General features: G+C 37.0%; 1 long non-coding RNA gene across 1 annotated transcript; it reads right to left on the bottom strand.

Moving 5' to 3' along the window:
* Nucleotides 1-4,433: 4,433 nt before the first annotated feature.
* LOC103099503 (uncharacterized) lies at nucleotides 4,434-8,898 on the bottom strand. The gene is made up of 4 exons (XR_008912261.1): nucleotides 8,792-8,898; nucleotides 8,430-8,532; nucleotides 5,266-5,340; nucleotides 4,434-4,630 (listed from the first exon to the last, which is right to left on the bottom strand). It is a non-coding gene; the product is annotated as an uncharacterized LOC103099503 (long non-coding RNA).
* Nucleotides 8,899-12,012: the final 3,114 nt, after the last annotated feature.

Here is a 12,012-nt window from a genome sequence, read left to right as displayed (position 1 = left end):
ATGTCAGCTATTATTATTCTGAATTGGTGACATTATCTATTCTAACCCCTACTTGAAGGAAGCATTATCCTTTACAACATTATTGATGGGTAGTCCTCCCCTGCAGTCTCCACTTGAACACTTCTTGGGACAGGCAGCCCATTACCTCCTGAAGCAGCCCAAGTGCCACATTCCAGGCAATGCATTTTATTGTCATTTCTGGACACAGGAGGTTCCTTTGGAGAATGAGCATCATTTTCAGCTGCCCCTGAGTCAACGCACAGCCTCTGTCCTATATCTTTTGCTGAGAAGCAAGTTTTAAGGAAACAAAAATCTTTTATTCAGGCTACTTTTCCCCATGGTGAAAGCTGGGAAGTAAGGGAGCTGGCTTAGTTATGAATGGGGACTGTCCCTAGGGAGTCCCAGTTCTGTCTGGCCAAAGACACTCCTTTAATGTGGTGGCCAATACTCTAATTGGACTCTTGGAGTTTTGGGTGTCCTGACAGTGCTGAATTTCAAAACTATTTTTTTAAGTGAGATCCAAAAAAATTCAGAGTTTCCATAACTCGTGATCAAGAACCACTCCTTGGACCACTTTCCAAGGACAAAGAGAGAATAACTACATTTATTAACAGTAGGTCAGCTTTGCTTGCTGGGATTCTAGAATTGGAAGTTACTACAGTCATTATCTAGCACAAACCTTGCCTCCTCATTGTACAGGGGTAGAAACTGAGGCTCAGAGAATATTAAGTTACTTAGTCAATAGAATAAAAAAGAGTAAGTGGCACAGTAGAGATAGTGCCAGGTCTGGAATCAGAAAAAAATCATAATCCTGGATTCAAATCTGGCCTCAGGCCACTTACTACCTACCTCTATGACCCTGGGCAAATCACCTAACTCAGCTGGCCTCAGTTTCCTCACCTATAGAATGAGAGGGAGAGGGAAATGACAAACCACTTCAGTATCCTTGTCAAGAAGACCCTCAATGAGGTCACAAAGAGTCAGACATGACTAAAACGACTGAATAACATCAAGTGACAAAGCAGTGAGATGATTCTGATGTCCCAAGCCTCCTGGCTCTGGAGCTTGGCACTCTAGCCTGGGATGCCTCTTATACCTTCTACTATTTAACAAAAGTGAAATCCTACTCTTTACAGAAAAGCTAATGGTTCTGAGAACAAAGGAATGTCCAGGAATAGCTGGGGACTCCTACTACGCCATTGTTGGTCCATAATCGAGTGTGTGACTATTCTTCTGTGCATGTCAATATACCTGCACTGTGAGGAGGTTTATATCTAGCTATGCATTTGCAGACCTACAATTGACAACTTGCGAGTAACTGTGACTGAGTCTGGATGAGAATTTGGGTCTAAATGTGCTAGACTGTTAATAATTGAACGTGTCTATGAAGGGACGTATGTGGATATGTTTGCATATGAATGAGATTTTACATAAGCCTTTGTGGTTGTGCATGTGTAAGAATATATATATATATATATATATATTGCATATGCTCATTTGAATAATGATTTTTCTTTTGTTTGAGTGTATTTCCCTGGAATATTTCTTTGGTGCTATGCCCGTGCATGAGAAGTTGCACGTGTGATTGTATATTTCTATGTCTTTGTATGTGACTGTGTGTTTGGATAGGCACAACTTTCAGACTATGGTCCTGGCCAGTTCAAGACGGGGGTGGAATGAATAAGCAAGGCTACACTCAAAGACAGAAGGGCAGGAAGTCTGTAGGAGAGTAGAACAAATAATCTTTTCCCTCCCCTGGTCAGTCTTTCATCTAATTTCCTGTTTTTATGCTTCTGAGACTTTCTGGTGGTTTCTTCAAGGGCAGGCAGCTCTGAATGCTGATTGGAGAAACCATGACAGTCTCTCCCAATGGAAGGCACCAATCATGTCCATGAGAAGCTGATCACCAATATGGATGGACTTTCTGCTTTGGGACTGAACAAGCTCTGGGTAGGGCATTTATGTACTCTAAGAAAACTATTTCCCATAGACCACCACTGGAAATTGTCCTCTTATCTTCAATGAGCCTGTATCCCTTGGAGTGTAACCCAGCATCCCTTTATTGTTGTTGCCATGAGGATAAAGTTGTGTCTTCACTACTCATCCTGAATAAGTTCATTTTTTACCCCAAGAGGTGACTAGCAGATCTGGATCCCAGCAGTAGCATATTCAGAAAACCAAACAAATGCATGAATAAATAAACGAATCGGACTTGGAATTAGAAGGCCTGGGTTCAAATCCCAGTACTGATTGTATTTCTTTGATTCCAAAGCCTGAGAAAAAGTCAGTTATGCATGTAGAGGGGGTTGTGAATCCTAAAGCTGAGAACATAAATGTCTTGCTCTTAGTCATATGGTTAGAAGACAGAACTCAAACGTAAGTCTTAATTCTAAGACTGGCTGGTACTTTACTCACTAGACTACAATGTCTCTTTCTCACCATAACTTTCTGAGCAAATAAAAACTTTATGCTATCTATACCTTTACATAGATCACAAGAGTGAGAGAAAGTGAGTATTGCTCCCTTGGGAGATGTCCAATGACACCAATGTCCTAGTCCAGGCCAAAGCCCTGGAAAGACAGTGGAGAAGCAATGAGTTCAAATCCACAATCTGCTGTAAGATCTTGGATAAGTCATTTAAGTAATTTAATATACCTGGACCTCTATTTTTTTCTCTGTAAAATGAGGTAGATCAAATGAACCCTTAGGTTCTTTCCAATTTGATATCTATGATCCTCTGGTCTTATGGGTAATGGACAGAATTTGAGATTTTGAAATCCTATCCCTGACATACTAACTCTCTGTAGGACCTGGGAAAATTATTTAGCCTTTCTCTACCTCAGTTTACTCATCTTTAAAATGAGGACAATAAGAGTGAATCCCATACTTTTGCTTTGAGGATCAAATAAAATGATAAATTAAAATCACTGGACAAATCTTAAAGTTCTAGATGAATTAATGTTAATGATGAAGAAGAAAATTATGATCTCTAAGGTTCTTTCAAGCTCTATTATTATGGCATTTATGAAGCATTTACTACATATGAAGCACTGAGATGAAAATATAAAATCAAGATAATGTCTGTTTTAAGGAGCCCCACTTTAATCAGGAAAGAAACATATGTAAGAAGACTAAGCTGCAGGGCAGATGGCAAGGTCCCAAGGTTCTAAGGTTACATCATCAGGTCATATGACAGTATCAGATGTCTGGAGAGCAGGGCAGGGCAGATGATAAGACCTGGAGGAACTTGGTAAAGTATGGACGCCTTCCATCTCAATAGAATGATTGTACAAATTGATTGCCTTATTATACAAGAAGTCTGAGCATTAATGTCTACCTACAGGGCAGGGAATCTAGAAGGGCTTTACTTTTCTATATTAGGAAGGAGGAGGTAGTCCAGAAATCCAGAATACAATTGGCATTCTGGTTACCCTTCCATAGGAGTGGGTACAGGGCTGGTTAATGCCCAATCAGGTAGAGAAAAAAATAAAGGAGTCATTAGTAGGAAGGTTGGCAGAGAAGGGCTTAAAACTCACACTTGTTCTACTAGGTAAATTAGCACTTGAATGAACTGTTGGCAGCCTGAGATGAGAAAATGGGAAGATGTTACACCTACATATTCCATTGGGATATTAACCAATGACCAAGGAAAGAAATCTACTGCAGTGAAGAATATGCTGCTTGAAATATCAGAGCATCATCCTTCTTGACTGGCAAAGTCATGATCTGGCACAAGCTTCTCTTTAATGATCATGATGGAGAAAAATAGTCTTCCCCTATCATATGCTATAGGATTGAGATCTACTTTACCATACTATCTCCCTAATTGTGACTACCACTGACCCATTAGTCCGTTGCCTCAATCAATTAAATATTTGTTCCATAGCTATTGCTCATTCCCAATGGTTAGAAAACTCCATCTCCTATTCACCTTTATTTTATTTTTTAAATTCAGAACTGATATCTCTTGATTCAAATGCTTTTTTACCCTATAATTTTTCTCTCTTATTTCTTAGGCAGCTAGGTGGCACAGTGGATCAAGAAGTCTGTTGTTTTCAATTGTTAAGTGGTATCTGACTCTTATGTGACCCAAATGGCATTGGTCATGAGGTTTCCTTAGTAAGAATAGTAGAGAGGTTTGTCATTTCCTTCTCCAATGTGTATTCATTTTCCAGAAGAAGAACTAAGACAAACAAGGGTTAAGTGACTTCTCCAGGGTCACATGGCTAGGGAATGTCTGAGACTGGATTTGAACTGATATTTTTCTGACTTCAGATTCAACACTCTATCCATTTATTACCTGTTCCTAGATAAAGAAAACCTGAATTCAAATATGACTTTTAGTGATACTTACTAAGTATATGTGACCCTGAAAGTCATTTTATTTCTATATAGCTTATTTTCCTCAACTATAAGGAGTCTTTCCCAATGGAATCTCATACCCTGATGTATATGCTACAAAAATTTCTTTCTCCTATAACTTCCCAAGTCACCCCTACTACTGTCTCCTCTTAAGAAAATGATCTCATCTACTACTTAACTGAAAAAAGAAGATATTTATTATGATCTTTAATCCATGACTCTGAAAACCTTCTATCTTTACTTTTATGCTCTTATCTTTCTCTTGTTCCTGTGGAAAAAGAGGATATTCTGTTTGTCAAGGTTAATCTATCATCCTGGAACTTTAATTCCATTTCCTCCCATTTTCTCTAGGGCTCGACCCCTTAATTCTTCCTTTTCTTTCTTGCCCATTTTTTTATGTACATGACAACCAAGCCTGGGAAGCATTCTGTCCTCATCTCCACATTTTTTGCATGTGTAGCTTCCTTTAAAGCTCACCTTAATAGTCATAACTTACTTGAGACCTTTCCTTCTATCATTCAAGCTTATAGTACCACCCACCTTTTGAACTCAACTTTATATGTATTTTGTATATACTTATATGTGTATTTTTTTGCTTTGAAAAGAATAAAATTAGCTAATTGTGGGCAAGATAGATCTTATTTTTGTCTTTTTATGCACAGTGCCTTAAATAATTCTTGTCTCATTGCCAGTGCTTAACAAATACTCATCAATTAAGTGATCTTCCATAAGTCTATCTTGCTGCCTACAAACACACACACTTTTTTCAAATCCTTAAAAAAAAGCAAAATGACCTTTACTTGATCCTACTATCAACACAAATTATTACCCTATCTCTCTCTTCCATTTAACTGCCAAACTTTTATAAGGAACTTTCTATTATCACTGACTTTGCTTCCTTACAACCCAATGTCTTCTATACTTCTGGTTTATGATACTCTGGTTTATGCCAAGGATTTGCTGGTTGATACTGGCTATCTGAAAAATAAACAGATGGCAGACTTTTAAAGTTAATCTTCATTGTTACTATCCCTACTTTCTTAATTAAAAAAATAAGTTAAGCATTGATTTGTAATATTTGTCAATTTTTAAAGTGTAAAATAACTCAAATTGAAAATTTGGCATCATCTTTAATGAGCTATACAAGCTTGTTCCAGTACCCCCTGCTGGCAACACCTAAATTTGACTGACTCCCACTACCTAGTTATCAATTGCCATGTCATCGTGAAATCTAGTGGCTTTTTTTAATTGGATCTAATTCCCCTTATATGTATCTTTCAACAACATTGACCACTCCCACCTACTGAATACATTATCTTATATTTGTTTCTTTGACACCATTTTGGGGGGTTTTCCTCCTACATCTCTGATCATGCTACAGTCACTTTTGCTATATAATCACCCATTTCCTAATGTCAAATAATAGCTGGAACTCAAGTATATGTCCCTGACCTTCTTCCTTCTGAGTCAATGCTGCCTGTTCCCTCTGTTACCAAAGATTCAAGTATAATTTTTATGCAAAAGAATCTCAGATTTATTCATCTAGGCATATTCTCTCTTTGGAACTCTGATCCTGAATTTTCAGTTGTCTGAGGAACATCTCCACCTGCATGTTACAATCATACCATGAATTCAACTCATCTAATATGGATAAAATTATCACCTTAGGTGCTAAGTTTGCGATATTTGGCAAAGTTGGATTAGAATTCCTTCTGTGGTACTTAATATTTCTATGGTCATGGGAAAGTTCATTATCGTATTCTCTCTGACCCTCAGTTTCCTTATAAATATAACAAGGAAAAAATGAAATAGTATATTTGATTCTCAACATTTCATATATTTATTAACTTTTATGACTTCACACAATCATGTAATTTTATTGGTAACATTATTTTTACTTTTGTGTTGGCAACCATACGCATTTACTGCTGTGTGAAAAAGAAAATTCAAAGGTTTGTGGAGTGGCTGGTATCCCACTTGGCACTTTGCTAATCTTGTTCACCCTACCAATGTAAAGAGTGCCTTGTACATTTGTTGCATGCTTTCTGTAGCAATCATGCCACTAAAGTGTAGCGCAAATTCTAGGGGCTCTAAGATGATATCAAGATCTCATCAACGATAGTAGTGACTAAAGTACCATCAGCTTCTCCTTTGGTTTTCAGAGAGCAGCCAAGGTAGAGAGGTTTAAAGCAGTATCCTACATAGTACAATGCCCTCACATTGCCAAGATCCAAGTTTAAAATGTTTTAGTGCTAACAATTGTATTTGCTAAACAGTAATTATGTTATTGTCGATTACGTGTATTATGAAAGGTGAATATTGTCCCAAATCAATCTTTTTGTAAATTAAATTAATTTTTTTTCATTGAGAAGCCATGAACAAAAGGTCACATAATTCTAGAGAATTACTAGTGACAAAAATGTTTTACATGTAACCAATTTAATTTTGTGTACTACATTTCATGGGTTATTTCATGGTTACTATGTTAGGGAAAGCACATATCAGAATTAATATTGTGTCATAAAGAATTATATACAGAAAAGAGCATTTTCAGTAATCTCTTGTGAAAGATTAAAGTATGGGTTAATTATGGGAATCTGACCATGAATTTCCCAAAGATTCGGTGTATAAATAAATACATTTTATGATCATTGCACCACTTTCAAAGAACTTTGACCCCCTCAAAGTTGATTAAGTATGTATTCAAAATGTTACATAATTTCAATAGACTTTCTAAATGTCAATATTGATTGTTATTCCATAATGCCTCCTTTTCTCTAAAATATCTTAATTCTTTTGAGTACACCACCAGCCTGCAAGTCACCCAGAAAAGTAGTATCTTTGATTCTTCCCTTTCCCAACACCCCTTGTATTCAATCATTTTATAAAGTGCCTTAAATTTTACTTCTACCATATGTCTTGTGCCCATTTTCCCCTCTCCATTCATAGTAGTTACATCATAGTTTAGCGCCTTCATAATTCTTGGTTTAAAAAGAGGCTGGTTAGCCTTTGCTAAAGTTATTGTCTGTTTCTGCCATATTCCTGATTCCATTGCCTATCTATTTATCCTGCCTCCCTGAAGAAGAAAATATAAGATCAAGTCATTTGTGGTATTGATGTCTTTCACTCTGAGGTTTCTAATAGATATGAAAAATCCAGGTCTCAAAGATGGTTTTTAGACTGGCCCAATATATTATTGTGATAGAGTTGTATATCTCAAAAGGATGGAGATAAAAAGGAAGATAAGACCTAATTATGGTAGAAAAGCTTATTGACTGATTAACCAACAGAGAGTCTTGTTACCTGGATAATTTTCCTCATCTGCCCTCCACTATTGTTTGTTTCTCTAGAAAAGACGTAGTTATTGGTCTGTGCTTTAATTAAGTTGACTGAAATCTTGGGCACAGAGGATATCAAACAGCTGACCAGTGAAAACTTTTTGTCATGTGTTCTATGATAGCCATATCCTTGAAATATCCTTTTAGATCCTTCTTTACTTCCTGCATCCTACTCTTATCAGAAATGATGGGATACTATCATTCAATGATCGTGTGATCATATCAAAGCAATACTATCCATTTGCAGAACTCCTACAACATATGTTAAGTGTTTTTTGTTTTTGTTTTGCTTTGCTTTTTTTAAATGAATACCAGGAGATAATTTACAACTGGAAATGCTAATTCTATAGCAAAATTTTTTTTAAATCAATTTTAACTAATGATGCCCTGTGAAGTAATTTATTCCTGAGTCATCAAGGCTTGGAATAATATTTGTTCCCATGGGAAGTGATGACATGGCTCTAGGACATATGCTGGAAACCTAGTTATAGTTTACAACTCTGTCCTGACTCAAAATCAAGATGAGACTTTGGGGAATTTCATATCCTGAACATTTTTGAACAGACTTATCTTTACTCTTCTCACCTACTCAACTTCTTTTATTCAATTTTAAAAGATGAAGAGATGGAATGCAATATAGAGGGGAAAACAGAGACCATAGAACAAGGACCAACAAATAGAAGATATAAAGAGATAAAATTCAGATTAATATAAAGAATAATATCTGACCATTTAGAGTGATTCTGAACTGGATTTAGGTGTTTCGTGGAGTAGTAAATTCTTCATCACTGGAGAACTTCCAGGAGAAGCTGAATGACTTCTTTACAGGGATCTTGTAGAAAAAGATTGATGTTCAGACACAGGCAAGTAGACTCAGCTTCCTTGCTTCCTTTCTACCTCTCAAATTCTACAGTTCTATAAAGCACTGGCCTGAAAACTTAGAGACCTAAATTCTAGAGTTATCTATGTTACTAACTTACTCTGTGACACTGAACAGGGTTACTTTCCTGCTCTTGGTCTCAGTAAATGAAAGAAATTGGATTAGGATACCTTTAAGTCTCTACTCATAGAATATCAGACCTGAAAATCACCTGAAAATGCATCCAGTCTAACCATAGTTACTTATGCTTAAGAACTGTAGTCAGATGGTGAGTCCATCAGAGCAGGATCTCTGTGATGTGAAAACTCCTTCCCCTTATGGAAACCAACAACTGATGTAGGTCTCACTGTATTATGTATCTGCCTGAGGCACTAAGAGGTTGTCACAAGGCTATTATGTGTCAGAGAAATGACTTGAACTTTAGTTTTCTTGAATCCAAAGGCCATTTTCTACTCAATATGACAAAATGCCTCTTTTTATACAGTACATTCAACATACATATACTGACTTAATTTAAACCTTCTGCAATGATTCAGAATTGGATTTTTACAGGACTTTAGGGTCATCACTCTGAACAGCTATTATCTTTATTCAATAGATCTGTAGAAATGTCACCTAATAGACACATATAGTTCAGAGAATATATAAGAATTTGCTGAAAAGATGAATGCAATATATTATTTTAAATTTTATTTTTCTATTATTTTTTATTTTTTCCATGATTCTGTGATTCATGTGTTCTCTCTCTCCTTCTCTCTCCCCACTCCCAGAGTTGGAAAGCAATTCCACATAGAAAAAGAATCACTCAAACACGTTTCCATATTATTCATTTTTGTAAAATAATAATCCTTTAAAACCTAAACCCCAAATCACATACCCATATAAACAAGTAATAAATCATGTTGTCTTCTGGATTTCTACTCCCACAGTTCTTTCTTATAAATCCCACAGAATTGTCTTGGATCATTGCATTACTATTAGAGTTTCTGGGTACATAGATCTCCTGGTTCAAATGCAATATTTGAATTAATAAAAGCAGTTTCAGCAAGAAAGAATTAAGTTAGATAAGAGACGAAATTAGCTAGAGGACATCAGTTTACCAAAGAGATCTTAGAAATTTTGACAACAGTAATAACAAAATGGCATTTACATATTGCTTTAGGATTTGTAAAATACTTTTAAAACATCTTAATTTTCAATTTTCATAGTAACTCTGAGGTAAGTGCTACCTGAAGCTATTTTACAAGTGATGAAATGAAGACTGCGATACATTGAGTAATTTGACAAATTTAGAGAGGGAAAAAAGCATGAATTGAGTGGTAGATAATATGAACCAAAAATATCGTGAAGTGCATATATGATTTTATTTGGCAAGCAGATAGATAATTCAGATGTATAAACATGAATCAGAGGTATTCTGGGGAACAGGAAGCACTGAGCATAGAGCTGGAAGACCAGGAATTGAATCCTTGCTTTACCACTTACTAGCTATGTGACTTTGGGAAGACTACCTCACCTCTTACGTCTCGATTCTCTCTTTTTCATTTTCCTGCTCCAATGGATTCATGAAGAAAAGGCTTTGTAAACACTAAAAAAATATGAAATAGCTAGGTGGTACAGTAAAAAGTAGATCTCAGACTGGAAGACCTGAATTCAAAGTTGGCTTCATGTATTTCTTATCTGCCTGAACCTAGAAAGTCAATTAATTTCTTATACATCAGTCTCCTTACCTGTAAAATGGGATAATAATACCCCATTGGGTTGTTGAGAAGATCGATTGAATTAACATAACATAAAGCAATTAGCAAACCTTAAAGGTACCATTTATTATTGTTATTATTACCAATATTATTGTACTGTCCATATAAACAAACCAGATAGGAAAATTAATAAAGAAATAGTTAATTTTTCACACATGGACTTGGGAGCCTATATTATTAAATGGTTACTTTCTTCTCTTCGTTTCTTTCTGGGACTTTTTTTTTTGCAGGGAGGGATGAGAAGCAACTATATATATATTAATCTCATGTTTTCTCTTACAGGTCTTTCCTAGCATTATAGAAAATGACTTTTTTCCTAGGGCACCACCATCCTTTGGAAAATAGTTTGTTGTTTTCATGCCTTTCCTCTGGTATTGCAATTATCTACTATTTGTGATAAAACCACCACAGCATTCCACAATGTTATTTTTCTTCTCTTCCCCCTTTCTTACTAATTACTATTGTGAATGGCAGCTAGCTCCTTGGAGGATGGGTTGTGCTCTGTCTTGGAGTAGCTTCCTTGGTCCCCCACCATCTTTTCTGCTCCAGATGAGACATTCATCTTAAGCTTAAGAGATGATAGGCAGATGCCCCCAAGACTCCTTTGCTCTCTTCTCCCTTTGTGGATCCTCTTCCTCTCTCCTAGTCTTCTGATCATCTTATCCCCCAGTTTGACTTGTATCCTTATCCCAGACAGAGCCTGGCTGGTTTTTGTTTGGTTTCAAACTTCTGATTGTCTTGTGATTAAGGAGGTATGTTGGGCCATAACTTATTTAGGATAGTGGGGGGAGTAGTGGTTGGTGGGAAGTAATAAAGATTTAATGAGAATGTTGCTTGGGGGGCTTCCTTTTAGAGGAAAAAATAACCAGAATGTCTACATTTAGAACTACCATTGGAGGACAAGAAATGTTCTCAGACTGCTGTGAAAATAAACTGTTGGCACCTCACAGAGAGGCAGTTCCAAGTGGAGTGGGGGGTGGGGAGTGGGAGGGAAAGGATTTAATGAATCTCAGAGCAGAGTGCACTTTACTGGAAGGAATTATCCCCTGTGATTTCCCTAATAAAGAACGGGAGAGTCACTCAGATAGATGTGGAGTTGTGGCTTTAAGTGCACAGCCTCCCTGGTTACAATGCTGAGATTTATACATCCTTCTGGTGGCAAGACCATCCACATGAAGCCTTTTGCCTGCTGGCTTCTGTGGGTACAGACAAGAATTTAGTTCAGCAAAACTCCAGGGGCTTTGGAGGTGACGTTGGCTGACATTTTGAGGAGCAGGCAGCTTCCTCAGAAAAGGCCTGGCTGTCAGAATTTCATGGCAGCTGACTGCAGGGTCCTGAGAAAAGGAAGGGTACAAAAAAGGTACTGTGAAGAAATACAGCTAGTTCTGTGACAGGGCTGTCAAAGAGCACGACTCCTACTGACCCCGAGACACAGGGTCATCCTTACCCAGGGTGGGGTGTTCCCTTTGCCAAAGGGCTCAGGTAGCCCACATTATGGCCCAGCGCCCAACATTTCCCAGAGAAACACACAATTCAAGGAGCATAAGACAAAGAGATGCCCAGAAAAATATATTCTGCAACAAGGTTTCATCTGTTATTTTTACTCTTCATATATCTATTTCAATCAGTTTTATAGCCACAATTTAAAAGCCAGTTTAAGGAACACCAGCCC

Source organism: Monodelphis domestica, chromosome 1, assembly GCF_027887165.1.
Source record: "Monodelphis domestica isolate mMonDom1 chromosome 1, mMonDom1.pri, whole genome shotgun sequence".
NCBI classification, from domain to species: Eukaryota; Metazoa; Chordata; class Mammalia; order Didelphimorphia; family Didelphidae; genus Monodelphis; species Monodelphis domestica.
The sequence above is the reverse complement of the archived record's forward strand: the minus strand, read 5'-3'. Positions and strand labels throughout refer to the sequence as shown.